The 15,136-nt window shown below is 36.6% G+C and overlaps 1 non-coding gene and 2 pseudogenes across 1 annotated transcript; all 3 read right to left on the bottom strand.

Annotated features, from left to right (window-relative positions):
- Window positions 1-351: 351 nt before the first annotated feature.
- LOC146912673 (UDP-glucose 6-dehydrogenase 1-like) lies at window positions 352-2,215 on the bottom strand (annotated as a pseudogene).
- Window positions 1,667-1,748, bottom strand: TRNAS-GCU (transfer RNA serine (anticodon GCU)). The gene has a single exon. It is a non-coding gene; the product is annotated as a tRNA-Ser (tRNA).
- Window positions 2,216-2,233: 18 nt separating the features above from the next.
- The window catches only part of LOC146912675 (UDP-glucose 6-dehydrogenase 3-like), a 51,364-nt pseudogene continuing 38,461 nt past the window's right edge, over window positions 2,234-15,136 (bottom strand).

The raw sequence follows: 15,136 nt of genomic DNA on the forward strand, positions 1-15,136 counted from the left end.
TCATTTCTATATTAAAAAAAAAAAACATTTTCATCTTGAGTGAAACAGAGAGGAGATTTGAAACAAAAACATTTTTGTCAGATATAAAAATTAGAGGAAATGTCGAATTAATAGAGATAAAGAAAAAGGTACTGATGCAAGTTTATCCTATTTATTTATATAGGCAGAGCCCCAAAATCTGAACAATTACTTACTATTTTGTTTTTCGTTTTAACGTAAGTAAATACAAGGAAGACAAAGATGCTTAGGAGTAAGAAAATATAAGTGAATGACATTTAGTATAGCGCAAGGGCTGATAAACTATTTTGTTACAGATGCAAACTATAGAGATTCAATCTCCTCTCCGTTTTTTTACTCTTGATGTAAACTATAAACTATTTGTCGCATATGCAAGGGCTGATTACAAGGAGAAAATATGTAATCTCCCTCAAGTGTATAAAAAACCTTGTTTGAGATAGCTTCTAGCATAAGAACCCCTTTGGCTATTGATGATTTGGCCATAATGCTCAAATCTTGATGGATATAGATCTCTCTGAAAAGATGATTCGGCCACACTGACATTCTTCTTATTTGAAGGACTAGTGACTGCAAATGCATAGGATGGTCCCAATCATATAGATTCATCCATACACACTTCAATAGACTGCTTCTCTCTTGTATCACCGCATTTTTCTTGAATTCAAATCCTAAAACAGCTTACTTTTTATTAGCAACTGTGATAAACATCGATGCAATAACATGGTTCACGAACTGACTCTTCCGATAGTCGTTAAACTTGATAACTTGTTTCAAGTATTCAGCAACTTATGGTAAACCATTACACTCACAAATGTAAACCCTGTTCAATATATCTTTCAGAAAGCAATTAAGAACCACCAAAACCAACACTCTCATTCAAGAACTTCTGTCCTATTCTTTTGTAAGCACCAACAGCATAGGAAACTTAGTTATAATTTGCGTCTGTAGCTTCGCAAAGTGCTGACATTGCATTGACAGATGAAATTCTGAGCTAAGAGAACATTAGCAGCTAACTTATAAATTTTGACTAACCAAATATTTTTCCCTCAAGAATCCACTGAGAATAACTTTTTGCAGAGTTTGAATCGCTTTTTCACCTTCCGGGGCATCTCTATCTCCAATGAGAACTCAGTAAGGATTGAAAAGGTCATGAATTGCAGTTCCATCAGCAAGGAATTCAGGATATTACGGAATTTGAACCCTTTTCTCTATAGCTTCGGCATTTTTGACAGGAAAAGTTGAATTCTCTACAACAATATTTCCGAGCTGCGCTCTTCTAGTATGTTAATTCTGATGCTTTTCCAACCCCAAGACCACGAGTTTTAGTCGGCGTGTTGATAATACAAACATTGTGTCAGTTTCATAGATAATCTTTTCAACATCAGTGCTGAAGAAAAGGTTTTTGGCGCGACATTGTTTTACTACATCACAAGACTGGGCTCGTAGATGGGAAGTTGGTCCCGGTTCCACGCTGCAATGCGCTATTTCAAGATACTAACGATGGTCCTGTCACGAATTTTCTCTGTCATGAATTCATGATGGTCCTGTGTAGATTTCCACTCCTCCCACATAGTAGTAATAACTTATTATAAGTTGAGTTAGTTTATTTTTATATTTTTGGTGAACAAAAACAAAAATGATTTAAAAACGTCACCTGAGAGATTCGAACTCTCGCGGGGAAACCCCATGTACTTAGCAGGCACACGCCTTAACCACTCGGCCAAAGCAACAATGTTATTGAAGTTTGTTTATTTCTATATTTTACACTTTTATCGAATAGCCTAAACTTTTGCATACAATTTCAATGACTTCTCCAAACACCCTGTAATTTCTTTTGAATAATTACTTTATTTATACGTTCATATATGGGGAACAATCATCTTTGATCTTTGGGGAGTAACATAGGTAGTACTTATGGTAAAAATAGTGATAGTTGACGTGACTATTGTGCTGAATGAAGGGAAAGAAAAAAATTGATTGAAAAAAATTAATAAAATTGAATGAAACTTTAAGCCTCAAATTTTGAGTTAAAACTATGAAGTATTGAAGTTTTATACCGCATCATGCATATCTTTGAGCCATGAACGAAGTGGCTTATCACAATGATTGCTTTCTCAGATCATCAATGTAAACTACTCAGTTGGTATACCAACACACCATCTAAATCTTTTGTTGCCTCATAAGTACCCCAAACCATACTTACATTCTTCTCATTTTAAGTAATTGTTGGCTGCAAGTGAATTGGATCGAATATACTCAAACATGCTTTATCATCAAGTAACCCTTTACACACGTCAATAGCCGGTCTTTGCCTTCTATAACCGGTTTGAATGCAAATCCTAAAACAACAATCTTCTTGTTAGCAGCCATGTTAAACAACAATCTTCTTTATCATCAAGTAACCCTTTACATACTTACAGTTTACAAACATTCTCTTCTGATAATTGTTGATTAACATTTGCGTAACTTCCAGTAAAACATTAAACTCAAATATGTAAAACCACGTTCAATATATCTTTCAGGAAGCAAGAACCTCTGAAACCAACTCTTAATTCAAGAACATATGTCCGATTCTAGTGACGGTAACAACAACTTGATTAACATTTGCGTCGGTAGCTTCACAGGGTGCTGACATTGCATTGACAAATGAAATTCGTTGAGCTATGAAAGCATCAACAACTAACTTAGAAAGTTCTGCTGACGAACGATTTGAGTTAAACATTTTTCAATTGTCGCGTCATTTTTTGGAGATCAAGGCTATTTGATTAGATTTTGACTCACTTTTTATTTCACGACTTTGAAAAAATTTATTTAAATTGGGGGGTCCGGGGGTTGGTTATATTTAGGGAAGGTATTAGCACCCTAAATATTCGTAGTACTCTACGAGAACCTCTTGATTTTATTTAACTTTTTGTGCTATAAACTTGCTTGCCTTTTTTTTTTTTAAAATGAAACTTTGAAATGATTAAAAAAGGAAGACCTAATTATCTACATTTTATTGATTTGGAAGGACGAGTGTCCTCTGCCTACGTACCCGTGAGGGATCAAAACCTCGTAGTTCGGGGTAGAAATTGACGTTTGATTGGTTGTGTGTTTTTTATTAGTTTTGAAAAAAGTTTTAAAATAAAAAGCCAAGTGGCAAATAAGATTTGGTTTGTATTTTTTAATTTAAAAGAAAAATGGACTCAAGGTATGATTAAAATTGATTTGATATTTGATTAAGAAAGAAAATAAAAAGAACGATCACTTAATTGAAAATCAAGGTTTATTATGAAAATATTTTTCTGATTTTTGATTATTTGAATGTTTTTGTTGTTTTTGAATATTGAATAGAACATAAAATAAACTAACGTAGCAATAAAAATAAAAGCGTGAGAATTTTGTAGTGACATTGGATCACCACAAAATCTCCTAACCTAATCTATTTTTTTTGTATTTTTCGATTTATAAAAGCGGTAAAGAAATAAAAGACACACACGCACGCACACTTTTCTCATTTATATTTACATTGGACCTAAATACATTCTAATTGCTGGAAAATAAATGACAATAATTAAAATGCTAAATAGAAATAAAATAGAATGCTAAAATGCTAAAAAGAAATAAAAATATAAAAAAAAAAGAAAGAAAGGGACAACCGAAGGGACAAAATTACCGAAGGGACAAAATTCCGAAGGGACAGAAAAAGAGGAAGAAGAAAAGAATAGCTCGTCAACACAAGCTAAATGAGGGAGAAGAGAGAAAAGTTCTTTGACAACTCAAGAGAACTTTTGGTGTGTTTTGAAGTGTGGAATGAGGGCTCTATTTATAGGTGAGGAGGTTGATGAGAATGGAAAAGTGGTTTAATGGATTTTGATGGTGATTTGAATGGTGTTTAATGGTGAATTTTAAAAGAGGAATGTGAAAGTTGACACTTGACTTGAAAAATTTTGGACCATGGACATTTTATTTTTGGACTCATTAAAAAAAGTTATATAATAAAAAATAAAAAAAACTTATAGAAGTAATTAAACTAAAAATAAAAAAGGTAAAATGGAAAATAATAAGAAAAAAAGTTTCTGACTCTGAGATTGTGCCTTTGAAAGTGGCGTGTAAACAAGACTTGTACTATGTTTTTTGGACATTTTCTTTTGGACATTTAAAAAAGGAAAAAAAAAGTGACTAAAATAAAAGAATAAAAATAACTAAAAATTAAAATTAAAATTACAAGAAAATTAATAAAAGATGGAAATTTTACTAAAAAAAAGAAAGGAGAGAAGAGGGCCCGATATCGGAACAAAAAATGAGGTATTTTAAAGTACCCCTCTACCGAAATTTCCTTGAAAAGTCAGAGACTAATCAGGGTCAAAAGGCACATGAATGTAGGACCTTAGGTCAAAAATTGGGGTATGACAGATGCCCCTATTTAAGTTTCTTCGTCCGGAGATTTGAAGATGGAATCTTCGAGTTGACGGAACGAAGAGACTTAAATACAAAAGTACACCAATTTTGGACCTAAGATGCTGTGAAATGCTCATGATATAAGTATGAATGCAAGACGGCAAAGATGATTTGACTGGGGAGAGAAACAACAACGGGATACCCAAGTTTGTTAAAGAAAGGGATCCGACTCCGCTAGGGAATGTAGTTTCACTGGGGAAAAGATTGTATACAAGTCTTTTAGCGACATCTCTTGAACAGCTAAGCTGGGAATGACACTATTGAAATTGAAAGTGATTAGTGACATCACTAGAACAGCTAAGCTGGGGATGACACTATTGAAGTTGAAAGTGATTAGTGACATCACTAGAACAGCTAAGCTGGGGATGACACTATTGAAGTTGAAATTGACCGGTGACATCACTAGAACAGCTAACGCTGGGGATGACACCTCTGAAATTGAAATTGACCGGTGACATCACTAGAACAGCTAATGCTGGGGATGACACCATTGAAATTGAAATTGATTAGTGACATCACTAGAACAGCTACGCTGGGGATGACACTTTTGACATTGATTTGATTAGTGACATCACTAGAACAGCTAACGCTGGGGATGACACTTTTTATAAGACAAGAATTTTTGCAAGCTATTCACTTGACACTGGTGATGACAAAAGAGGCTTGCAAGCTATTTGCTTGACACTCGTGATGACAAAAAGAGGGTTGCAAGCTATTCGCTTGACACACAGGTAACAAAAGATGTTTGCAAGCTATTCGCTTGACACATAGGTAACAAAAGACGCATGCAAGCTATTCGCTTGATGTAACAGCCCGATTTTCGTTAGTTTTATTTTATTATTTATTTATGTGTGTTATATGTGCTCTTATATGATTATTTGCCTCTGTGTGTATTTTTGGTTGGGAATCGTAGAATTCGGTGTTAGAAGGGTATTTTAGTCATTTTGGACTTAGGGGCATTTTGGTCATTTTGAGGGCAGTGGCAATTTTGTAATTTTGCAGAAAGTTATTTTTTTAGTGTTTAGTGGAAGTTATTATTTTACCAAGTTAGTAGAGAGGGTGTAGTAATTATTTTAATTACCGTTAAGTGACCGTTAGTGTTATATTTTACCGGTAAGTGAGTAGTAACATTTTTGAGGTTGAATTAGAAATGGGTTAGGCCCATTAAGGTTTGTGAGATAAGCCCATTAAGTGAGCCTTTATAAACTAATGTTAGTGAGGAGAGATAGGGTTACAGCATTTTCATTTCATTTTTCATTTGAGAAGATAAGAGATAGAGGATAGAGAGAAGAAAGGGTTTGAAGAGATTGAAGAGGAAGGTTAGAGCTAGAAGAGGGATTCATCATCTAGGAGCTAAATTGAAGCTTGGGTTAGAGAATCTTGGTGCTAGAGGTAAGAGGGTTAGAATTCAACCATAATTCATAATTTTTCCTTTTTACCCATTTTATGAAATTGATGAATTGAATCTAATTGTTGTAAATTCGTGCATAATTGTTGTTGTTATGTTTGTTAACATGATTTGTTGGATAATTGTGTGTTAGTATGTGAATTAACATGTTGAAATGTAAAAATATGGGTATATTGTGTTCTTGAGCAAATTTGTTGAAAAATGAAGTTGTGGTGTCAAATTGTGCATGAATTCATGTTCATTAGTTGTTGTTATTGATTTGGTACATGTGGTTGTTGGATTTATGCTTTGGGTGTTGATGAAAGTATTGTTGTGATTGAATTGTGGTGATTTTGCAATTTTTGGTGAAAATGGGTTGATAATGAAGAAGTTTGATTTTGATGATGTTGAATGAATTAAGAAGATTGTTAGAATGATTAGAATGGTATGATTTTCTGTTTTAATCACTTGGTTTTGGAGAGAAATTATTTTGGGAAGAAAATGGGTTTTTGAGTAAAAGTTGTTTTTAAGAGCTTTTACAAAATAAGTCATTTTGGGATGAGTTTGATTAAGTTGTTTTAATGTTGAAATGTCAAGTTTTCAAGTGTGGTTTGTATGGTCTAAGTGTTAGGAATGCATTGGTGAAAACGGAACTGAAATCGGATTCGAAAACAAGATTTTATGCACGAAAACGTAAAATTTCATTTTTGCTGTACTGGTGGAATGACACGACCGTGTGTCTGGATGACACGACCGTGTCAGAGTCCCCTGTAAGGGATCACACGACCGTGTGTCCTGACGACGCGACCGTGTCAGTTCTGCAGAATCCCAAAACCTTGTTTTTTCATATTTTTGTGTACTTTTAAGCATACCAATGGATTCCAAACACCTAACCTTATTCAATCAATTTATAAGTAAGCTTCTAAGAGTATCATAGCTTGGGTCTAACTTGGTTTTGTTTTGGAAATGAATTGGTTTTGCAAAATGATGCCAAGAGACGAACTTCGTGATTTTTGGGAATTCTTCATGTGTGGCCGATGAAATGCTTTTGTAACCTCTACTACACACATATGTGACTTGTGAGAATACCTGGCATAGGCAATTGAACTTGTTTACTTGGTTTTGGTTAGATGACTCAATTATTTTCAATGTTGTGATTTTTGGAGACGAACTTGGTAGAAAATGATTTTTGAGAGCCAATTGCTTGTGAACCCTTTATGAATAGATTAATATGATGACGAGATGATGTATGAATGGTTGTTGAGTGATGAATATGATGTTTGTGATCATATGTTATAATTGTTCCTTTATTTGGATTGTAAGGAATTATGTGGAAATGTGGCAATTATATGTTGATTTATGTGGAGATGATTGATGATGTGTATGTGTGACAACTATATGTTGATTGAATTGTGGATGTTGTTGGTGATTGTATATTTGTCAAGTGGTGGTGAATTGTTGTCGATGCATATATACTAATTGAATGGTGATGAACATGTTTATGTTATGTTGTTTGTTGAACATGTTAAATGTTGATTGTTGGTGGTGAGTTTATACATGCTAGTTTTGATGTGATTGGTGATGAATGCGTGTATATACATATAGCCGTTGATCATAGCCGTTGATTATAGCCGTTGATTATAGCCGTTGAATTGTTGTGAACATATGCATTGTGGATTGAGTCATATGTTCATGCATCATATGTTGTTTCGGATGTTATATCCATATTGCCGTTGACCGGATACTTGTATCCATATTGCCGTTGATTATAGCCGTTGATAATGATGTTTTTGTTGCATCATAAGGTGACGACCTTGGAGGAGTTTGGTACCACATGCATCTAGAAGAGTCTAGAACATTGCATGCATTTGATTAGTTGATGAGTTGTGACATATTTGAATATGTGACTTGGTGAATTGTGCATGGGTGAAATTTGGTGAACGTTGTGATTATGTGGATTGATGTATATGTACATTGGTGGATTTTGTTGACGGTTGTGAATAATTGAACTATGTTCTAATTGCATATCTTAATTGTTTGTGCTTATACACTTGGTGAACCCACTTGATGATGATTAATTTGATAATAATGATGAAGTGAGAATTGTATATGTATATACATATGATGTGGTGATTTCTTTGATAATGATGATTGCTTTGAAATGATGAATTGTACTTGTTGAGTTAAGCATGCTAGATGAGTAATGAGGTGAGTAATATTTTCATTCGATTAGTGTTGTTAAATGATGAGCTCTTGTCGATATCTTGAATAGAGAATGATTATGCATGCTATACTATGATGATAATGTGGTAGCTTGAGATGCTAGTAATGGGGGATGATAATCATGTGATGCTAGTATTCTAGGAGGGATGGTTTGTATATGTGATATGTATGATTCCTTGAATGCTATGTTTTCATATGGATTATGATGATGTAATGCTAACCCTCAGTGGTCTGTGGTGGACCGCCTACCTCTCTGTATGGATGGGTAGATGGAGTGCAGGATGCTTAGTTGTTGCTTGTTGATGCCGAGGAGTGGAGTTCCTCTTTTTCATGCAAGTGTCTAGATTAGGGCTCTGATCTAAGATAGTCTTTGCATGTTGTTTATTTGACTTTGTATTTCGGAGTTGTTGAGATATTCTGTTATTTGAGATTTGGATGATACATTTGTATTTTGTTGAGATCTGGAGATGTTTTATGATTTTTAAGTATGTCCGCTGCTATGTTGTGTAACATGATCTTTATGCATGTATTGTATTGTGGTTTATTCGGAGACGTAGCATCTATTTCTAGAACATGTCTGATGTATTCGCGCGTTTTACCGCTTATTAGAAATAGGGTGTTACACTTGACACAAAGGTAACAAAAGATATTTGCAAGCTATTCGCTTGACACTCGTGATGACAAAAGAGGGTTGCAAGCTATTCGCTTGACATACAGGTAACAAAAGATGTTTGCAAGCTATTCGCTTGACACAAAGGTAACAAAAGATATTTGCAAGCTATTCGCTTGACACACAAGTAACAAAAGATATTTGCAAGCTATTCGCTTGACACTCATGATGACAAAAGAGGTTTGCAAGCTATTCGCTTGACACGCAGGTACCAAAAGATGTTTGCAAGCTATTCGCTTGACACACAGGTAACAAAATAGGTTTGCAAGCCATTCGTTTGACATACTGGTAACAAATTATGTTTGCAAGCTATTCGCTTGACACACTGGCAACAAATTATGTGTGCAAGCTATTCGCTTGACACACTGGTAACAAATTATGTCTGCAAGCTATTTGCTTGACACAAAGGTAACCAAAGATGTTTGCAAGCTATTCGCTTGACACACATGATGCCAAAAGAGGGTTGCAAGCTATTTGCTTGACACACAGGTAACAAAAGATGTTTGCAAGCTATTCACTTGACTCATAGGTAACAAAATATGTTTGCAAGCTATTCGCTTGACACAAGATAACAATAGAGGTTTGCAAGCTATTCGCTTGACACAAGATAACAATAGAGGTTTGCAAGCTATTCGCTTGACACGAAGGTAACAGAATAGGTTTGCAAGCTATCCACTTGACACCAAGGTAACAAAATAGGTTTGCAAGCTATTCGCTTGACGCACCATGAGTGAAGATCGAACTGAAGGGATACGACAAAACAAGACTATGGGTGACCAATGCGGTTATGTATGAATGATGTTGTGTATATGCTGGGTATGAATGAATGTATGAATATGTGAAAGTATTAGTGTATGAATGTATGAATGTATAAATGTATGAATGTAATTCGTATGACTGTATGAAGTGTATATGACAGGTGACTTGATGAAACGAGACAAGACAGGTAAGACAGGAGGCGGACTGACATCGCAGCACAAACACTCGACAAACTTCCTTGGAGATGATATTATTGTGAACCAATCGAGCCGTTGACGAGGTAAAGTTAGGCACAAGGTAGCAACAGATGTCTCCTGGGGATAAAGCCCATTGTTAACCAAAAGAATCTGGAAGAAGTCGCCATTTTGTAAACCGACACGGAGTGTTCTTCCACTGGTATGCTTCAACAGTCATTTTTTTTGTTTGTTTTTTTTTTTGAAAAATCCCTAACTTTTGCCTGGACCGCCCTTTCAGGTTTTCAGTCCACCGGGAGTATATTCCTTTTTTATGCCCCTAATTTTTGCCTGGACCGCCCTTTCGGGTTTTCAGTCCACCGGGACGCTCTCTATTGCCTAAGTCGCCTTTTCAGGTTTTCAACTTAGCGAGCTTTTATTTTTGTAATTTTTTGTATTTTTGGACTGTGATAGCATCTTGCTCAAAGCAGAGTTCCTTTCCACATTGCTTAGCCATGTTTCTATTTTGGAGTGTAACCGTTTTTGAGGCGGATGCTGATGTACGCTTCACCTACTCATAAGTTCAAAGAGAGCATGTTTGTTGTTCACACTTTTCAAAAGATGTAAAAAAAGTTTTATATTTTGAAAATTTTTGCTTCAAGTATTGCCATCAAAAATAGAAGAAATTTTGCAAATAGAATAAACGGGAGTTCCAAATAAATGGGAACAGGCTCAAATTTGATGAATTGAGTGGGGACCTGCCAATGGCATGGCTCCACGGATCTTTGAAAAATTTGGAAAATGGTAAATATATTGGAAGGTACATTGAACACAATAACCGTTATACTCCCTAGCAACTTTGAATTGCCCCTGTTCCGAGTCCTTGATCTGCAGATGCTTCGAATCAGAGGTTCTTTGATAACATGTATGCCCCAAGTGGATTGTGCCTGACTGATGCAGTTACTTTGTCATGATCCTTAACTTTTACATAGATCGCCCTTTTCGGGTTTTCAATCTATCAGGATAAATCATCATTTTTTTTTTGTCTCTAATTTTTGCATGGACCGCCCTTTTGGGTTTTCAGTCCACCGAGACGCTCATTTTTGCCTAAGTCGCCTTTTTAGATTCGCGACTTATCGAGCTCATATTTTTGACAGAGTATTTCTTGACTGCACCGGCATTCATAAGACGTGTGAGTTTGTTGCCGTCCATAATTGTAAAAGTCATTGCACATGGGCCTTTATAACTAGGCATCCACTTGCCCCTGGAGTCTGGTTGGAAAGTAGTACAAAGTTCCCTTCTTGAAATTCATGGGGACGGACCTTTTTGTTAGAAGCTTGTTTCAAACCTCTTTTGATATATTTGTACAAGGTCGTCATGCGTTTAAATTCGATCAAGCTTGGACTTTATCAGAACTCCTATTGACGGGACTTCGATCTTCACGGGAAGCACGACCTCCATGTTGCATATTGGGGAAGGAGGGGGGGTTGCCCCTGTTGAAATGTGTACTGAAGTACGATATCTGAGAAAAGCGAATGGTAGCACCCCGAGCCAGTCTTTGTAATCGAAAGTCATCTTCTGGACAATCTCCTTTTGTTTGCAGCTTCAATGGCTAAGATGCCCCAGTATGTGAGAGATCTCATCGGGAATCTCTTCATTCTCCTTCTTCAGCTTCGGACACAGGGAACTCACAGTTGGAAGAGAGTACATGGTTAATGTGTTCAACAGGTTTATTAATGCATGATTTGATTATTGATATAAACATTATGATTATGCAGATACGTGGAAATGATTAAAGGAAAAAAATAATTTTTTGGTTTTTTGTATTACCATTTTTTCCAGGAAAAAAAGCACAAAATAAAAACAAAGTCGGGATCAAAGCGACTTTTTTAATGATGAAAATACATAAAGCAAAAAGCCCTAAACAAGTTCACTTCCATCTCGGGTGGGACGAAAGGATTTTTTTTGAAAAACATAAAGCAACAAACAAACATATTAATTGAACAGATGAGTAATAGAAATAAACATCAGCAACGACCCGATTGTAGATTAAACATTTCATGTGTCAACCTTAGATACCAAGATCTGATAGTGGATTAACTTGCACATTCAAATTCAAACTCTTCGAAAGGTATAAGGTTTTTTCGGATCAACTTCTGAACTATCTTCTGCAACGCAAAACAATGCTCGATATCATGACCTGGTGCCCCTTGATGGAAAGCACAAAAGAGATCGGGCCTGTACCGGGATGTCAATTTTGCTGGCACTGGAGGAGGTGCCTTGGTGTAGACCAAATTCCTTTCGAGTAATTTTGGAAACAAAACTGTATACTTCATGGGAATAGGGTCAATCTGTTTCTTTGAAGTCTGTTGTCGAGGATGTTGTTGACATTGTTGAAACTGGGGTTGATAACCCGGATTTTGAACAGCATTTATGATAGGCATAACAGCGGCAGCAGGGTGATAAGACAGATATTGTTGTTGAGGCTGGCTTTCCACCACATTCCTTTCCTGGTCTTCCTCTTCTGAACTGTCAGTAGGAACACTTTCTTTGACCAAACGTCCTTCTTGGACCCCTTCTGCAAGACGCATTCCCGTAATCATCATTTTTGCAAAGTTGTTGGAAGCATTTCCAACCATTTTCTCATAATAAAATTGATCCAGATTCTTCAAGAAAATCTCAGTCAATTCTTTCTCTTCCAGAGGTGGGCGAACTTGATCAGCAAAATCTCTCCATCGCTGGGCATATGCCTTGAAAGATTCATTATCATTCTGGGTCATGGATTGCAGATCGTCTCTGTCCGGGGCCAAGTACAAGTTGTAGTCGTATCGTCGGACGAAGGCAATGCCCAAATCAATGAAAGTTTTGACATCAACACGACTTAGGCCCGTGTACCATTTCAAAGCGGCACCAGTCAAACTATCTTGAAAGCAGTAGATAAGAAGCTCATCATTGTCGGCTTGAGGGGACATCTTTCTGGCATACATTGTCAAATGGTCCTTAGGGCAGGTATTCCCTTTGTATTTCTCAAAATCAGGGACCTTGAATTTGGGTGGTATCACAACATTTGGTACCAAGCAGAGATCATAAGCACTTTCCCCAAACAGTTCTTCCCCATGGAGAGCTTTCAATTCCAACCGTAATGCATCAAACTTCTCTCTCAGTTCTTCTACCTGGTTATATGCAACCACGCTTCCTGGCTGATAGATGGGTTCATGAACCAAAGGAGTTGAGTAGGTCATAGCAGCTTGAGGGAGCAAAGGGCCTGATTGTTGCACAAAAGGAGTTTGAACCTTAGAGACAACACGACAGAGTATTTCACTAGCACTTAAAGGTGTACTCCAGAGATAACCTTCCAGCATAGCATGTTGAGGAGTACTAGCAAACACTGTTGAAATTGGAGTAGTGGAAGCAACCGTCTGAGCTTGAGTGCTGACGATAGGAAGAGCTATTGGCTGACTCTGCGCAACTGACACCAAAGATACTAAGTTCTTCAAAATCTCATTTTCAGCCCGGAGGGTCGTCACCTCTTCACGAAGCTTGTGGTTCTCTTGTTTAAGATGATCCATTCTGATTTGCTTAAGTGTTGTAGATGCGAGTAGACTGATGGATTGACCTTTTGTAGACAAAAACAAAGTATGAGACACGGACTAGAAACTATGAATGCAAAATGATGCATGATATGTTTATGCAAAAAATGGACACATTTTTTATTTATCGAAGGACTTGTCAAAGTAACTGGAAACATCATAAGGAACATTGTTTCATTTGATAATTTGAAATATTACAAACAGTTCCCTTAAGGGCAAAAGCAAAGTCAAGGAAAAAAGACCCTAACAAAGGCTAAGGTTTAGTTAAGACTTTTTGAAGATGTATTTCTTGGTGTTCCTCTTTACAAGGTTCACACCTCTGATGTTTATAAAAACTTATCTAAGTCCTTCGATCTTTTGATGAAAAAAGTTTTATGAATGTATGCATGTATGCATGAATATGCTAAAGAACAGAGAAAACATGGTGTGGTTAAGTCCATATGTTGGAGTCAAGGGTAACAACGCCATTTGGTAAGGACTATGGTGTTGGAACAAAATGTGTTTAACAATAAACCTTAAAGAGTTTTGATGATAACAAGGTATTAAAAATTGTAAATTGGATTAGCTAATATTTGTTCAAGTGTACAGGACCATAAGTATAAAGTTACATCATCATTGGTTCTGAATGAGCAAATAAAGAGCTATGGAAACAACAAAAATTTGAAGCTTGGACGCTCCTGAAGGCAACTTGCTCCTGAAGAAAAAGCGCTCCTGAAGTCAAGCTGCTCCTGAAGAAATAGCGCTCCTGAAGTAAGCTGCTCCTGAAGAATAGTGCTCCTGAAGACAAGAGGTCCAGAAGTCACATCATCAGAAGCTGCATCATCAGAAGCTGCAGAAGTCATCTCATCAGAAGCTGCATCATCAGAAGCTGCCTCATCAGAAGTCATTTCACCAGAAGCTGAATATCAACTGGATTTGCAAAGAATCAAGAATTGAAGAATCATCAATGCAAAAGCTGTCTATTGGATTCGAAAACACAAACAAAGGATTAGTGGAGCTTGCAACGGTCATTTCAAAGGTGTTTGAAGGTGTGTGTTTGCAATTTGGACGAAAGCGTTGACATTGTACTTTGTACGAATTGTACAACCACGTTCTCCACTACTCTGTTTTGTGTCTGCACTTCAAGACAAGAAAACAGCTCCAGAATACGGTCTCGCCTGCATAGATGTTCCTTTGGATAAGGAATGGATTTCAAATTTGTTCTTCATAGGACAACAACCAAATCAGGCAAAAGATCATTGGTGAAAGATCAAGCTTCAACAACGACTCTTTGGTGTGCTGGCAATTTCACAACGTCTCTTTCACACCTCTATATAAAGGAGTGAAGACCTAGAGATTTGGTAATGCAAGAACGCTGAACGAAAGACTCACAAGATTTTCACAAGTACCAAACCTCTGCTGAAATTGTTCTGCATTCACTTAGAATTTCTGTGTCTCAAAGTCATATCTTAGAAATTCTTAAGTCCATTGAGTCTGTATCTGATTTGTATTGCGAGCACCTCTGATTGTATATCAAGTGTTCAACCTTAAACAATTTTCTGTGTAATTTTGTTTAGTTAGGAAGTCTCTTGCAGTTGTGCTTGAGCAGGAAGTCTCTTGATTGTGTTCTTGAGCAAAGGAAGTCTCTTGCTTGTGTGCTTGAGCATTGGAAGTCTCTTGCTTGTGTGCTTGAGCATTGGAAGTCTCTTGCTTGTGTGCTTGAGCATTTGTAATCAGATATTACTCATAGTGAAATCTCCTTGGAAGTGCAAGGGGGACTGGACTACTTCCGGATTGTGGAAGGAACCAGTATAATTGCTTTGTGTCGTTCTTCTTCTCTCTCTCTCTGTTTTATTCCGCTGCATTTAGATTCTGATTATCACTTCAGAAGCTGTCT

This window comes from Medicago sativa, chromosome 6 (genome assembly GCF_051527215.1).
Source record: "Medicago sativa cultivar Bolivia chromosome 6, Bolivia_mono, whole genome shotgun sequence".
Lineage (NCBI taxonomy): Eukaryota > Viridiplantae > Streptophyta > Magnoliopsida > Fabales > Fabaceae > Medicago > Medicago sativa.